The following is a 16,764-nucleotide window of genomic DNA, read 5'->3' as shown; positions in this document are numbered from 1 at the left end:
TCATCTGGAGCAGTATCAGACCACAGCTGTGGAACTTGCTTCACAGGAGGAGGAAGAGGGAGTGGATGAGGTGCCTTCTTCAAAGATTAAGGAGATTTGTGCCAAGTGGAATGATGTCCAAATATTTGTGCAAAAGTACCACCCTGAGCAAGCTGAAACAAGCCATCTTTGCAACAAGTTCAGTGGCAGAACCATGTCCCATTTTAGGGAAGTTTAAAGAGGCACCAGAAACAGAGGACTGTGGACAGTTATTTTGTGAGACAGGGGTCCAGTGACTCTCAAGCTGGTCCTAGTGGCATTAAAAGAGAGAAGGGAAGTAACCCCAGAGAGGGCTGTACCTGAAGTCCTCATGGAGGGGGATTCTCCTTCCAAACACTAACCCCAACTCCCTCTCTCCTCCTCCCTATCTTCCAGATGCCATCACCAATCTTCAATAAAGGTAAGTAAAAATGCTATTTTATATTTTATATTATATGTATGTATTATTTTATATGTATGTTATTTTATATGTATGTAAAACTGTAATTAATCTCTATAAAATGTATTTTTTGTGTGATTATTTTTGGGTTTCTGGAACGGATTAATTGTATTTCCATTATTTCTTATGGGAAATATTGATTCGAATTTCAGACTTTTCGAATTTAGAACTAGCTCCTGGAACGGATTAAGTTCGATTTTTGAGGTTCCACTGTAGTAGTAGTAACAATAGCAGCAGTAGTATTAATAGAAGCAAGTAGTAGTATAATTAATATTAGCAGCAGTAGTAGTAGTAGTAGTAATATTAGAAGCATTAGTAGTACAGCCTCTCCTCACTTAATGATGGGGTTCCATTTGTAACAGTAGGTCGGTAAGTGAATTGGTCACTGAGTGAGGAGCATACTATAATGGTAGTGGATTTGTGTTACCCATTTTTAGATATTTTTTTTAATGTCACATTTGCACAGTTTATAACATTTTTATTATATTTTAAATGTTTATACAGTAGTGTATTGTATACTGTAATAAACAGAATAGAGGAAATCAGCTCAGATATACATTTCTTGATGTGCTATTGGAATGTGAGCAAGATAACATTTATGAAGGGATTCAGGGAAACTGGCAGGCTGGACTCGAGTCCTAAAGATGGGAAGTACAGTGTCTACACACTGATAGAGGGGTGTTAATGTTGTATTAATGTTGGTAGAGGGGTGTTAATGTTGTATTAATGTTGGTAGAGGGGTGTTAATGTTGTATTAATGTTGGTAGAGGGGTGTTAATGTTGTATTAATGTTGGTAGAGGGGCATTAATGTTGCAGTTTTATAACTGTAGTGTAAGCGTGCCTCTGGTAAGACAGTGATGGAGTGAATGATGATGAAAGTTTTTCTTTTTCAGGCCAACCTGTCTTGGTGGAAAATGACCAATGTGTTAAAAAAAACAAAAAAGTATACATACTGGTTGGAGAGCTGGTTGTAAGTCTGAGTGGTCGGAAAATGTGTATGTTGCTAAGTTACCTTGAGAGGGTTTTGGGGGTCAACATCCCCATGGCTCAGTTTGAGACTAGGCCTCATGGTGGTTCAGGGTCTGATCAACCAGGCTGTTACTGCTGGCAGCACTCAAGCTGACATACAAACCACAGCCCCGCTGGTCAGGTACTGACTTTAGGTGCCTGTCAGTGCATTCTTAAAGACAGCCAGAGGTCTGTTGGTAATCCCCATTATGTTGGGAGGCAGTTAAACAGTCTTGGGCCCCAGACACTTATTGTATTGTCTCTCAATGTACTCGTGGAGCCCCTGCTTTACATCGGGGGAATGTTGCATCTCCTGCCGAGTCTTTTGCTTTCGTAGGGAGTGATTTTTGTGTGCAGGTTTGGTACCAATCCCTCCAGGATCTTGCAAGTATATATTATCATGCATTTCCCTCACCTGAGTTCCAGGGAATACAGATCAAGGACCTTCAACCATTCCCAGTAATTTAGGTGTCTTATCATACTTATGTGTGCCGTGAAAGTTCTTTGTACACTCTCCAGGTCTGCAATGTCGCCAGCCTTGAAGGGGGCAGTTAGTGTACAGCAGTATTCCAGCCTAGAGAGCACAAGCAATTTGAAGAGAATCATCATGGCCTTGGCATCCCTAGTTTTGAAGGTTTTCATTTTCCATCCTATCATTTTCATAGTGGATGAGGTAGATACAGTGTTGTGTGTTGTGGTCTTTGAAGGTAAGGTCCTCTGACATTATCACTTCCAAGTCCTTCACATTATTTTTTTGCTCTATTGTATGGTTAGAATTTGCCATATACCCTGATACATTTTTAATTTCCTAAAGTTTCCCATATCTGAGTAGTTGAAATTCCTCCTAATTGAACTTCATATTGTTTTGATGTTGTATACAGTGGACCCCCGGTTAACGATTTTAATCCGTGCAAGGGGGTAATTGTTATGCGAAATAATCGTTATGTGAATGAATTTTCCCCATAAGAAATAATGGAAATAAAATTAATCCGTGCAAGACACCCAAAAGTATGAAAAAAAAAATTTTACCACATGAAATATACATTTTCCCACACACAAAGAGAAGGATACATGCACAATAGTAGAGTAGTACATGCACAGTATATATTGTGCATGTACTAGTCTACTAAATGAAGAATAAATGACACTTACCTTTATTGAAGATGCAGCAATGACTGATGAGACACTGTGTCCTGGGAGTGCCTTTTCCTCCTGAGTACTGTAGGTCCTGTTTGGCATTTTCTTCCAGAACAGGCCTTATCACACTGTGTATGCCACTACGATTCTTAAATCTCTCAAACCAACCTTTGCTGGCTTTAAATTCACCAATATGAGCACTAGTTCCAGACGTTTTTCCCTGTTCACCTGGGTGTTAGTCGACTTGTGTGGGTTGCATCCTGGGTGACAAGATTAAGGACCCCAATGGAAATAAGTTAGACAGTCTTCGATGACACTGACTTTTTTGGGTTATCCTGGGTGGCAAATCCTCTGGGGTTAATTGTTTCTTGGTATTCTCAATAAGCCACACCAACAACGGTGCTACAGCAGCAGCAGCAGCTGTACCACCAATAGTAGCGATGGTTGATTGGGGTTTATTATACAACCTGGCCAGCTCGGAGACATGCACTCCACTTTCATACTTATCAATGATCTTTTTCTTCATCTCTATTGTAATTCTCACCCTTATTGCTGTAGGGTTGGCACTAGAAGCTTTCTTGGGGCCCATGGTCACTTATTTTCCAGAAAAAGCACCGAAAACACTGTAATAATACGAAATATTCCGATTGTATGCTTGGATGTTACCGCGGAGGCTGGCTGGTAAACAATGCCACCGGCGGAACATGAGAGCGTGGCTCAGGCCGCACATTGGACGCGTCTCGGAAGAAAATCGGTAAGCGGGTTTTTAAGCGGTATGTGAGGCAAAATTTTTGCAATTAAAGTAAGCGGTATGCGAAATAATCGCTATGTGATGCCATCGTTATGCGGGGGTCCACTGTATATCTTTTTCTAAAAATATACATATTCCTTTTAGTGATTCAGGTTTAAACCTATGATCTCCAACAAGAGAGAAGTGAGTGTGTACAGTAGGGCCCCACTTATACGGCGGGTTAGGTTCCAGGCTGTCGCCGGAAAGCAGACATCGCCGGAAGGCAGAACGCCATTTTTTCCATTTATAAATGTATATAAATGCCAGACAACAAGTTTACACTAAATTATATTAAGTTAGTAATAGAATTAGGCATTAAAAACACACAAAGTAAAATGCATTCACAGTAAATTCATTACTTATCTTAAAGTATTTGTAATCTTAATGTAGGGAGAGAGGTGAGCAGTACATTTTTGTAGGAAGTCAGGTGCAGGTAGCCCAGGTGTAGGTAGCACTGGCTCCCCATCTCATACTTAATATACGATATTTAAAACATCCCAAAGAGTTAAAATACACATACAGTACACTCATTATTTACCTTGAAATATGTGTAGTCTTAATATAGGAAGAGAGGTGAGTAGTATTTATCTGTAGGAAGTCAGTGTAGGTTGCCGGTAGGTGTAGCCCGCCTGGACTACACCTACCGGTTGCCTACACTGTGGCCCAGAGCCATACTAGCATCGACATACGTTGTTCACTGAATTTAATCATTTCTAACAACTACCTTTAGATGCCATCATAAACGAAGGGAGAAGTAATGAATAATTCATGCCGAAAATTGTAAACAAAAGCGGAGTGGGGAAGTGGCTGGGCCAAACCCAGATTCATACACGTTTTCTCTGATGGCTGAGCAGAGAAAATGTAATGTTGTCCCTCCGCCTGGCTACCACACAGGTCCACAAGCATTATTATCATAGCACATACAAAATATGCAATAAATGCCAGACAACAAATTTACACTGACTTAAGCTGGCAATAGAAATAGGCATTAAAAACACAATAAAAGGTAAGATTCACACAGAGTACACTTATTACTTGCCTTAAAATATTAATATTAATATGTGAGAGGTGAGTGGCAGGGTCTTTATTGAATAAAATCAGAATGGCACACCATCATCCTCTAACTTGGCACTTATCGCAAGAGGCTTAATACTCCTCTTTTTATCACAGCTAAGCTTAGACACCTATACCTCGACAACAACCTGAATTTCAGCACCCATATCCAACACACAACCAAAAAAGTATCCAAAACGGTTAGAATCCTCTTCAAGATACGATACTACGTGCCGCAAAATGCCCTTCTCACACTATACCACTCACTTATTTATCCATACCTCACGTATGCTATTTGTGCTTGGGGATCAACTGCAGCAACACACCTAAAGCCAATAATAACCCAACAAAAAGCCGCAGAAAGAATAACCACTAAATCCCATCCCTGGCAACACACCCCCCACTCTTCATAGATCTAAACTTACTCCCTGTTCAGTACATCCACACTTACTACTGTGCAATCTACATCTACAGGACCTTAAATTCCAACATTAACCTTGACCTAAAACGCTTTCTTGATAGTTGTGACAGAACCCAGAGGCATAACACCAGACACAAACATCTCTATGACATTCTCCATGTCCGACTAAACCTTGACAAAAATTCAATGTATGTCAAAGGCCCTAAAATCTGGAACACCCTACCTGAAAACTCTAGAACTGCAGACACATTCATCACCTTCAAAACTACCATTAGAAAACATCTTATCTCCCTGATACACCCCGTCAACTAATTACGCGAATACCACCTGGTGGTTCACACTTACACTCACTCACCCATTTGACCATAAACAGAAATATCAATCTCAACCTTAAAATAATGAATCCTAACTAGTCATAAGTTGGCCTGTGATACTCCAATACTGAAACTATGTATAGTGCCAAAACAAAAGCATTCACATTGCTAAACTCACAAACTAGCATTTAGTCACTTAGCCATAATACCAACTTACCTCATAATTTGTAATATTTTAAAGTTAAGAATTAATCTAAGTCTGCCCGAAATGCCTAGCCATGCTAGGTGTTCTAGTGGCCCCCTCTGTAATTAGTATTTTACTACATGTAAACCACACAATAGCCAAATTCTGTAAACTCAGCATTGTAATCCCTATAGAGAATAAACTCTGAATTTGAATTTGAATCACCAATGAGAACCAACTAGTTAACGAAAGAGTAAATGAGAGAGAATGAGATAGAGTTCAGACAATGTAAGAACACAAACTGAACAGGTAGTGGGTGATCACTTGGTCAGGCAAAATAAATGCATATTAACATGTATCTACTTTCAGTTCGTTCATGTACGTTTGTAAGAGTTTGTAAAACATTTACCTCAATATTTTTATTTTTTTTTTTATTTTATTATCACACCGGCCGATTCCCACCAAGGCAGGGTGGCCCGAAAAAGAAAAACTTTCACCATCATTCACTCCATCACTGTCTTGCCAGAAGGGTGCTTTACACTACAGTTTTTAAACTGCAACATTAACACCCCTCCTTCAGAGTGCAGGCACTGTACTTCCCATCTCCAGGACTCAAGTCCGGCCTGCCGGTTTCCCTGAATCCCTTCATAAATGTTACTTTGCTCACACTCCAACAGCACGTCAAGTATTAAAAACCATTTGTCTCCATTCACTCCTATCAAACACGCTCACGCATGCCTGCTGGAAGTCCAAGCCCCTCGCACACAAAACCTCCTTTACCCCCTCCCTCCAACCCTTCCTAGGCCGACCCCTACCCCGCCTTCCTTCCACTACAGACTGATACACTCTTGAAGTCATTCTGTTTCGCTCCATTCTCTCTACATGTCCGAACCACCTCAACAACCCTTCCTCAGCCCTCTGGACAACAGTTTTGGTAATCCCGCACCTCCTCCTAACTTCCAAACTACGAATTCTCTGCATTATATTCACACCACACATTGCCCTCAGACATGACATCTCCACTGCCTCCAGCCTTCTCCTCGCTGCAACATTCATCACCCACGCTTCACACCCATATAAGAGCGTTGGTAAAACTATACTCTCATACATTCCCCTCTTTGCCTCCAAGGACAAAGTTCTTTGTTTCCACAGACTCCTAAGTGCACCACTCACTCTTTTTCCCTCATCAATTCTATGATTCACCTCATCTTTCATAGACCCATCCGCTGACACGTCCACTCCCAAATATCTGAATACGTTCACCTCCTCCATACTCTCTCCCTCCAATCTGATATTCAATCTTTCATCACCTAATCTTTTTGTTATCCTCATAACCTTACTCTTTCCTGTATTCACCTTTAATTTTCTTCTTTTGCACACCCTACCAAATTCATCCACCAATCTCTGCAACTTCTCTTCAGAATCTCCCAAGAGCACAGTGTCATCAGCAAAGAGCAGCTGTGACAACTCCCACTTTGTGTGTGATTCTTTATCTTTTAACTCCACGCCTCTTGCCAAAACCCTCGCATTTACTTCTCTTACAACCCCATCTATAAATATATTAAACAACCACGGTGACATCACACATCCTTGTCTAAGGCCTACTTTTACTGGGAAAAAATTTCCCTCTTTCCTACATACTCTAACTTGAGCCTCACTATCCTCGTAAAAACTCTTCACTGCTTTCAGTAACCTACCTCCTACACCATACACTTGCAACATCTGCCACATTGCCCCCCTATCCACCCTGTCATACGCCTTTTCCAAATCCATAAATGCCACAAAGACCTCTTTAGCCTTATCTAAATACTGTTCACTTATATGTTTCACTGTAAACACCTGGTCCACACACCCCCTACCTTTCCTAAAGCCTCCTTGTTCATCTGCTATCCTATTCTCCGTCTTACTCTTAATTCTTTCAATTATAACTCTACCATACACTTTACCAGGTACACTCAACAGACTTATCCCCCTATGATTTTTGCACTCTCTTTTATCCCCTTTGCCTTTATACAAAGGAACTATGCATGCTCTCTGCCAATCCCTAGGTACCTTACCCTCTTCCATACATTTATTAAATAATTGCACCAACCACTCCAAAACTATATCCCCACCTGCTTTTAACATTTCTATCTTTATCCCATCAATCCCGGCTGCCTTACCCCCTTTCATTTTACCTACTGCCTCACGAACTTCCCCCACACTCACAACTGGCTCTTCCTCACTCCTACAAGATGTTATTCCTCCTTGCCCTATACACGAAATCACAGCTTCCCTATCTTCATCAACATTTAACAATTCCTCAAAATATTCCTTCCATCTTCCCAATACCTCTAACTCTCCATTTAATAACTCTCCTCTCCTATTTTTAACTGACAAATCCATTTGTTCTCTAGGCTTTCTTAACTTGTTAATCTCACTCCAAAACTTTTTCTTATTTTCAACAAAATTTGTTGATAACATCTCACCCACTCTCTCATTTGCTCTCTTTTTACATTGTTTCACCACTCTCTTAACTTCTCTCTTTTTCTCCATATACTCTTCCCTCCTTGCATCACTTCTACTTTGTAAAAACTTCTCATATGCTAACTTTTTCTCCCTTACTACTCTCTTTACATCATCATTCCACCAATCGCTCCTCTTCCCTCCTGCACCCACTTTCCTGTAACCACAAACTTCTGCTGAACACTCTAACACTACATTTTTAAACCTACCCCATACCTCTTATTTTTATTATAATAATAATTACCTCACAATATAAATACTCTTACATTGTGTACAAGTTGCACAAGTTAGTTCAGAATAAACAAACAGCAACACACCATTTTCATAGTGAAGATATTATTATTACTATTATTATTATCATAATAAAAAGCATTAAACCCACAAGGGTCGTGAATTGCTATATACTATAGTGAAGGCATACAAAAAGAATATTTTTCTACAGTTATCCCCCAGTTTGACTAGAGAAAACGTAATTCTTCCGACACTATCTACACAGCTGCTTTGTAAATAAATCTCATATACGTCAATTTTTATTCTGTGAGTGTATGTATCATGTTTATATGCTATGTAATGGGTCTCATATATAATTTTGAGGAAAATATCATAGATGGATTAATGAAAATGCCTATATTGATGTAAAATAAGACATTTAGTGTGACCAAGAGTGATTATTATTACATAGTATTGGCGTCATGAGTAGAGAGACTCTTAGCGATTTTAATGTGTACCTGCACACCAGCACAGTGTGTAAGTATACTTAGGTACAGGTACACATAAGTATAATTATCAGAGTACATATAAAATATGCAGTAACTTTAAAACACTTGAAATTTTGGAGAGTTTCCTGACATAATAGATGTGGTCACGGAGAATGTAAACAAACTGGGTGGGGTGCGCTGTATTTGAAATACCGCTTGCCGTATAGCAAATTTTGTTTATAATTTGACATTGCCGTATTAGCGGAACGCCGTAAAGCGGGGCCCTACCGTATATGTACCCAACAATATTGCCAAGCTATTAAACATGTTAAATTAAACTCACCGTCTTTCATTTCAATCAAGTCATAGTGTAAGTTAATCACTGAGTCATCACAAATGTGTATGTTGATCACTGAGTCATCACAAATGTGTATGTTGATCACTGAGTCATCACAAATGTGTATGTTGATCACTGAGTCATCACAAACATCGTCTCTCTGAAAGCGACAAAATACATACATCAACAAAGTGTACAGACACACTGAATACTTATCAGTGAAGAATTACTGACAGATGGCTATGTAGGTGAAGGTTTATTAGTGAATATAAAATGTGAACTCTTTAAATCCTTCCCTATAGAGCTGAATATAAATTATCAAGTCTTTAAATCCTTCCATATAGAGCTGAATATAAATTATCAAGTCTTTAAATCCTTCCATATAGAGCTGAATATAAATTACCAAGTCTTTAAATCCTTCCCTATAGAGCTGAATATAAATTATCAAGTCTTTAAATCCTTCCCTATAGAGCTGAATATAAATTATCAAGTCTTTAAATCCTTCCCTATAGAGCTGAATATAAATTATCAAGTCTGTAAATCCTTCCCTATAGAGCTGAATATAAATTATCAAGTCTGTAAATCCTTCCATATAGAGCTGAATATAAATTATCAAGTCTTTAAATCCTTCCATATAGAGCTGAAAATAAATTATCAAGTCTTTAAATCCTTCCCTATAGAGCTGAATATAAATTATCAAGTCTGTAAATCCTTCCATATAGAGCTGAATATAAATTATCAAGTCTTTAAATCCTTCCATATAGAGCTTAATATAAACTATGAAGTAGAGCTTAATATCAATGCCAAAGAGCACAGATATAAAATATTTATTACAGTAAATTCTCTGTACAACCGTCACTTATTAAAATCTGACAAATTACAAACATGTTATCAGGTTTTTACACAATACAGTGGACCCCCGCATAACGATCACCTCCGAATGCGACCAATTATGTAAGTGTATTTATTTGTAGATGAATGGTTCAGAGAACCGACATGTTGATAAATTAGACACATGTGCAACTCTTGGGTATCTTTATTGAGGAAACGTTTCGCCACACAAGATTGATGGACTGACCACATCGACTCAAGGTTGAGGGACTGATTACCTCATTCTCCTCCTGTTCTTCAAGATTCTCCTTTGTATGGACTGATGAAGCCACTGTGTGGCGAAACGTTTCCTCAATAAAGATACCCAAGAGTTGCACATGTGTCTAATTTATCAAGTGTATTTATGTAAGTGCGTTTGTACGTGTATGTTTGGGGGTCTGAAATGGACTAATCTACTTCACAATATTCCTTATGGGAATAAATTCAGTCAGTACTGGCACCTGAACATACTTCTGGAGTGAAAAAATATCGTTAACCGGAGGTCCACTGTATTTAAAAGTGAAAAAAGACTATGTTTCTCTTTACAGCAATTTTTACTTTACAGCAGCAGTCCAGGACCTAACTTGCTGTATAAGTGGGGTCCTCCTGTACAGCAGTAGTCCAGAACCTAACTTGCTGTATAAGTGGTGGTCCTCCTGTACAGCAGTAGTCCAGAACCTAACTTGCTGTATAAGTGGCGGTCCTCCTGTACAGCAGCAGTCCAGAACCTAACTTGCTGTATAAGTGGTGGTCCTCCTGTACAGCAGTAGTCCAGAACCTAACTTGCTGTATAAGTGGTGGTCCTCCTGTACAGCAGTAGTCCAGAACCTAACTTGCTGTATAAGTGGTGGTCCTCCTGTACAGCAGTAGCCCAGAACCTAACTTGCTGTATAAGTGGTGGTCCTCCTGTACAGCAGTAGCCCAGAACCTAACTTGCTGTATAAGTGGGGGTCCTCCTGTACAGCAGTAGTCCAGAACCTAACTTGCTGTATAAGTGGTGGTCCTCCTGTACAGCAGTAGTCCAGAACCTAACTTGCTGTATAAGTGGTGGTCCTCCTGTACAGCAGTAGTCCAGAACCTAACTTGCTGTATAAGTGGTGGTCCTCCTGTACAGCAGTAGCCCAGAACCTAACTTGCTGTATAAGTGGTGGTCCTCCTGTACAGCAGTAGCCCAGAACCTAACTTGCTGTATAAGTGGGGGTCCTCCTGTACAGCAGTAGTCCAGAACCTAACTTGCTGTATAAGTGGTGGTCCTCCTGTACAGCAGTAGTCCAGAACCTAACTTGCTGTATAAGTGGTGGTCCTCCTGTACAGCAGTAGTCCAGAACCTAACTTGCTGTATAAGTGGTGGTCCTCCTGTACAGCAGTAGTCCAGAACCTAACTTGCTGTATAAGTGGTGGTCCTCCTGTACAGCAGTAGTTCAGAACCTAACTTGCTGTATAAGTGGGGGTCCTCCTGTACAGCAGAAGTCCAGAACCTAACTTGCTGTATAAGTGGGGGTCCTCCTGTACAGCAGTAGTCCAGAACCTAACTTGCTGTATAAGAGGTGGTCCTCCTGTACAGCAGTAGTCCAGAACCTAACTTGCTGTATAAGTGGTGGTCCTCCTGTACAGCAGTAGCCCAGAACCTAACTTGCTGTATAAGTGGTGGTCCTCCTGTACAGCAGCAGTCCAGAACCTAACTTGCTGTATAAGTGGTGGTCCTCCTGTACAGCAGTAGCCCAGAACCTAACTTGCTGTATAAGTGGTGGTCCTCCTGTACAGCAGTAGCCCAGAACCTAACCTGCTGTATAAGTGGAGGCCCTCCTGTACAGCAGTAGCCCAGAACCTAACCTGCTGTATAAGTGGGGCCCTTCTGTACAGCAGCAGCCCAGAACCTAACCTGCTGTATAAGTGGGGCCCTTCTGTACAGCAGCAGCCCAGAACCTAACCTGCTGTATAAGTGGGGCCCTCCTGTACAGCAGTAGCCCAGAACCTAACCTGCTGTATAAGTGGGGGTCCTCCTGTACAGCAGTAACCCAGAACCTAACCTGCTGTATAAGTGGAGGCCCTCCTGTACAGCAGTCGCCCAGAACCTAACCTGCTGTATAAGTGGGGGTCGTCCTGTACAGCAGTAGCCCAGAGTCTAACCTGCTGTATAAGTGAGGCCCTCCTGTACAGCAGTAGCCCAGAACCTAACCTGCTGTATAAGTGGAGGCCCTCCTGTACAGCAGTAGCCCAGAACATAATCTGCTGTAAGCAGAGGCCCTCCTGTACAGCAGTAGCCCAGAACCTAACCTGATGTATAAGTGGGGGTCCTCCTGTACAGCAGTAACCCAGAACCTAACCTACTGTATAAGTGGGGGCCCTCCTGTACAGCAGTAGCCCAGAACCTAACCTGCTGTATAAGTGGAGGCCCTCCTGTACAGCAGTAGCCCAGAACCTAACCTGCTGTATAAGTGGGGCCCTTCTGTACAGCAGCAGCCCAGAACCTAACCTGCTGTATAAGTGGGTGCCCTCCTGTACAACAGTAGCCCAGAACCTAACCTGCTGTATAAGTGGGGCCCTTCTGTACAGCAGCAGCCCAGAACCTAACCTGCTGTATAAGTGGGGCCCTCCTGTACAGCAGTAGCCCAGAACCTAACCTGCTGTATAAGTGGAGGCCCTCCTGTACAGCAGTAGCCCAGAACCTAACCTGTATAAGTGGAGGCCCTCCTGTACAGCAGTAGCCCAGAACCTAACCTGCTGTATAAGTGGGGGTCCTCCTGTACAGCAGTAACCCAGAACCTAACCTGCTGTATAAGTGGAGGCCCTCCTGTACAGCAATAGCCCAGAACCTAACCTGCTGTATAAGTGGGGGTCCTCTTGTACAGCAGTAGCCCAGAGTCTAACCTGCTGTATAAGTGAGGCCCTCCTGTACAGCAGTAGCCCAGAACATAATCTGCTGTAAGCAGAGGCCCTCCTGTACAGCAGTAGCACAGAACCTAACCTGATGTATAAGTGGGGGTCCTCCTGTACAGCAGTAACCCAGAACCTAACCTACTGTATAAGTGGGGGCCCTCCTGTACAGCAGTAGCCCAGAACCTAACCTATTGTATAAGTGGAGGTCCTCGTGCACAACAGTAGCCCAGAACCTAACCTACTGTATAAGTGGGGGCCCTCCTGTACAGCAGTAGCCCAGAACCTAACCTGCTGTATAAGTGGGGGCCCTCCTGTACAGCAGTAGCCCAGAACCTAACCTGCTGTATAAGTAGGGGTCCTCCTGTAATGAAGCAGCCCAGAACTTAACCTACTGTATAAGTGGGAGCCCTCTTGTACAGCAATGTGTAGACAGCCTGTACTGTCTGCACAGACAGCCCATGCTGTCTGCCAGCTTAGTTCATATTTTGCGCCACTCAGGTGCTGCCCTCTGTAGCCAGGCCTCTAGGTAGGCACGCCACCCTGCCGGCCCATGCCTCTCTCTCATTCCTAGGCTGACCGACTTGACAGACACAAGTGCTCCCCCTCCACAGACTGGCTTGCGGTCACTCCCTCACACTGCCCGTTGTATAGTCACTCCTACCCAATTAAAGCCAAACTAGTCCACGGCCATATCATTGCTACCTACGCTACCTCCATCGGCACTAACCGTTGTTCAGCAGAAGAATAGAAATAACAAATGGCCCAGAACCTAATCTACTGTATAAGTGGGGGTCCTCCTGTACAGCAGTAGACCAGAACCTAACCTGCTGTATAAGTGGGGGTCCTCCTGTTCAGCAGTAACCCAGAACCTAACCTACTGTATAAGTGGGGGCCCTCCTGTACAGCAGTAGACCAGAACCTAACCTGCTGTATAAGTAGGGGCCCTCCTGTACAGCAGTAGCCCAGAACCTAACCTGCTGTATAAGTGGGGGCCCTCCTGTACAGCAGTAGCCTGGAACCTAACCTGCTGTATAAGTAGGGGTCCTCCTGTAATGCAGCAGCCCAGAACTTAACCTACTGTATAAGTGGGGCCCTCTTGTACAGCAATGGCCCAGAACCTAATCTACTGTATAAGTGGGGGCCCTCCTGTACAGCAGCAACCCAGAACCTAACTTGCTGTATAAGATCAGGCTCTGATCCACCAGGAGGCCTGGTCTCAGACCGGGCCGCGGGGGCGTTGACCCCCGGAACTCTCTCCAGGTAAACTCCAGGTAATAAGTGGGGGTCCTCCTGTACAGCAGTAGCCCAGAACCTAACCTGCTGTATAAGTGGGGGTCCTCCTGTACAGCAGCAGCCCAAAACCTAACCTGCACAGGGTCCTCCTGTAGAGCAGTAGCTCAGAACATAACCAGTGCAGGGTCCTCCTGTACAGCAGTAGCCCAGAACCTAACCTGTGCAGGGTCCTCCTGTACAGCAGTAGCTCAAAACATAACCTGTGCAGGGTCCTCCTGTACAGCAGTAGCCCAGAACATAACCTGTGCAGGGTCCTCCTGTACAGCAGTAGCCCAGAACATAACCTGTGCAGGGTTCTCCTGTACAGCAGTAGCCCAGAACCTAACCTGCGCAGGGTCCTCCTGTACAGCAGTAGCCCAGAGCATAACCTGTGCAGGGTCTTCCTGTACAGCAGTAGCCCAGAACATAACCTGTGCAGGGTCCTCCTGTACAGCAGTAGCCCAGAACATAACCTGTGCAGGGTCCTCCTGTACTCAGATAGGGAAAGATTGAAGAGATGAAGACAGGAAAGGAGAATAAAACAAACTTGGATCACTCATAAGACCACAATTCAAATGTGAGAGACCTGGGAGTGATTACGTCACCTACAAGGAACAAGACAGTGCCCTGAGGGCTGGTTGGCAATGATCTTGCCTCAGACACTGAGTGTCCAGGGTTTGATCCCCAGTATGGGTGGAAACACTGAGCATGTTTCCTTACACCTGCTGTTCGCCGTTTATCTAGCTATCCTGGGAAACAAGATAGAAGGACCGCAATGGAAACAAGACAGAGAGCCCTCTATGACTTTCCGACATTCTTGGGTTATCCTATGTGGCTAACCCACTGGGGTTAAAAAATCCAAATAAAATCTTATCTTACTCTAACAGTGTCATCATCACAACTACAAGGAAAATGATGGTCTAGATAACCTTAAAGAAATAAATTATGCCAAGCTGATGATGATACTCTTGAAGTCACTTGTACTCTCCAGGCTAGAGTACTGTTGTACTCTCCAGGCTAGAGTGCTGTTGTACCTTCCAGGCTAGAGTACTATTGTTCTCTCCAGGCTAGAGTACTGCTGTACTCTCCAGGTTAGAGCACTGCTGTTCTATCCAGGTTAGAGTACTGCTGTACTCTACAGGCTAGAGTACTGTTGTACTCTCCAAGCTACAGTACTACTGTGCTCTCCAGGATAGAGTACTGGTGTACTCTCCAAGCTACAGTACTACTGTACTCTCCAGGCTAGAGTACTGGTGTACTCTCCAGGCTAGAGTACTACTGTACTCTCCAGGCTAGAGTACTACTGTACTCTCCAGGCTGCAGTACTACTGTACTCTCCAGGCTACAGTACTACTGTACTCTCCAGGCTAGAGTACTACTGTACTCTCCAGGCTACAGTACTACTGTACTCTCCATGCTAGAGTACTGGTGCACTCTCCAAGCAATAGTACTACTGTACTCTCCAGGCTAGAGTACTGGTGTACTCTAACACCTACATTCAAGGTAGGAGAAATTGCAAACTGAAGAATGTGCAGAGAACCTTCACTGTTCACAAAGTCCCTTGAATTGTACTCCTTGCAACATAGGCAACAAAGATATATTATAATCTACACCTGGAAAATTTTAGAACAATTAGCGCTAAATCTGCATTCTGACCCATGAGGGTAAGAGCCTTGGCAGACGGTACAAAAAACCCTCAATGGGACGTGAATCCCCGAGTACACTAAGATGTTACAGCGTGAGGGGACCAAGACTCTTCAACAGCCTCCCTGCACACATAAGGGGTATTGCCAACAGACCTCTGACTAGGTTGGGCTTTGAGTGGCAGGCACTAACAGCCTGGTTGATCAAGTCATACACCAGGAGGCCTGGTCGGGGACCAAGCAACAACGGTATTGATTAACCCACCCACAGGTACTGACTACCCCACCCACAGGTACTGACTAACCCACCCACAGGTACTAACTCACCCACAGGTACTGACTAACCCACCCACAGGTACAGACTAACCCACCCACAGGTACTGACTAACCCACCCACAGGTACTGAGTAACCCACCCACAGGTACTAACTAACCCACCCACAGGTACAGACTAACCCACCCACAGGTACTGACTAACCCACCCACAGGTACTTAGTAACCCACCCACAGGTACTAACTAACCCACCCACAGGTACTAACTAACCCACCCACAGGTACTGACTAACCCACCCACAGGTACTAACCCACCCACAGATACTGATTAACCCACCCACAGGTACTGACTAACCCACCCACAGGTACTGACTAACCCACCCACAGATACTGATTAACCGACCCACAGGTACTGACTAACCCACCCACAGGTACTGACTAACCCACCCACAGGTACTGACTAACCCACCCACAGGTACTGACTAACCCACCCACAGGTACTGACTAACCCACCACTAATGACTCACCCATCACCCACCCCTAATGACTCATCCATCACCCACCACTAATAACTCACCCATCACTCATCACACATCAAAATGACTCACCCATCACCCACCAGTAATGACTCACCGATCACCCACCAGCATTGACTCACCCATCGCCCCCAGTAATGACTAACCCATCGCCCCCACTAATGACTCACCCATCACCCCCCAGTAATGACTCACCCATCACCCACCAGTAATGACTCACCCATCACCCACCAGTACTGACTCACCCAACACCCACAAATATTGACTACCCATCACCCACCAGTAATGACTAACCCATCACACACCAGTAATGACTCACCCATCACCCACCACTAATGATTCACCCATCACCCACCAGTAATGAC

At 43.4% G+C, this 16,764-nt stretch overlaps 1 protein-coding gene across 1 annotated transcript in view; it reads right to left on the bottom strand.

Annotated features, from left to right (window-relative positions):
• The window catches only part of LOC128699030 (zinc finger protein 501-like), a 53,846-nt gene that overhangs the window by 31,890 nt on the left and 5,192 nt on the right, over positions 1-16,764 (bottom strand). Inside the window, exon 2 of the mRNA XM_070105235.1 lies at positions 8,933-9,086. The gene's annotated coding sequence lies outside the window, so the exon portion shown is untranslated. The remainder of the gene's footprint in view (positions 1-8,932; positions 9,087-16,764) is intronic.

The sequence above is a fragment of the Cherax quadricarinatus genome, chromosome 98 (assembly GCF_038502225.1).
Source record: "Cherax quadricarinatus isolate ZL_2023a chromosome 98, ASM3850222v1, whole genome shotgun sequence".
NCBI lineage: Eukaryota > Metazoa > Arthropoda > Malacostraca > Decapoda > Parastacidae > Cherax > Cherax quadricarinatus.
This window is presented reverse-complemented; position numbering and strand designations above follow the sequence as displayed.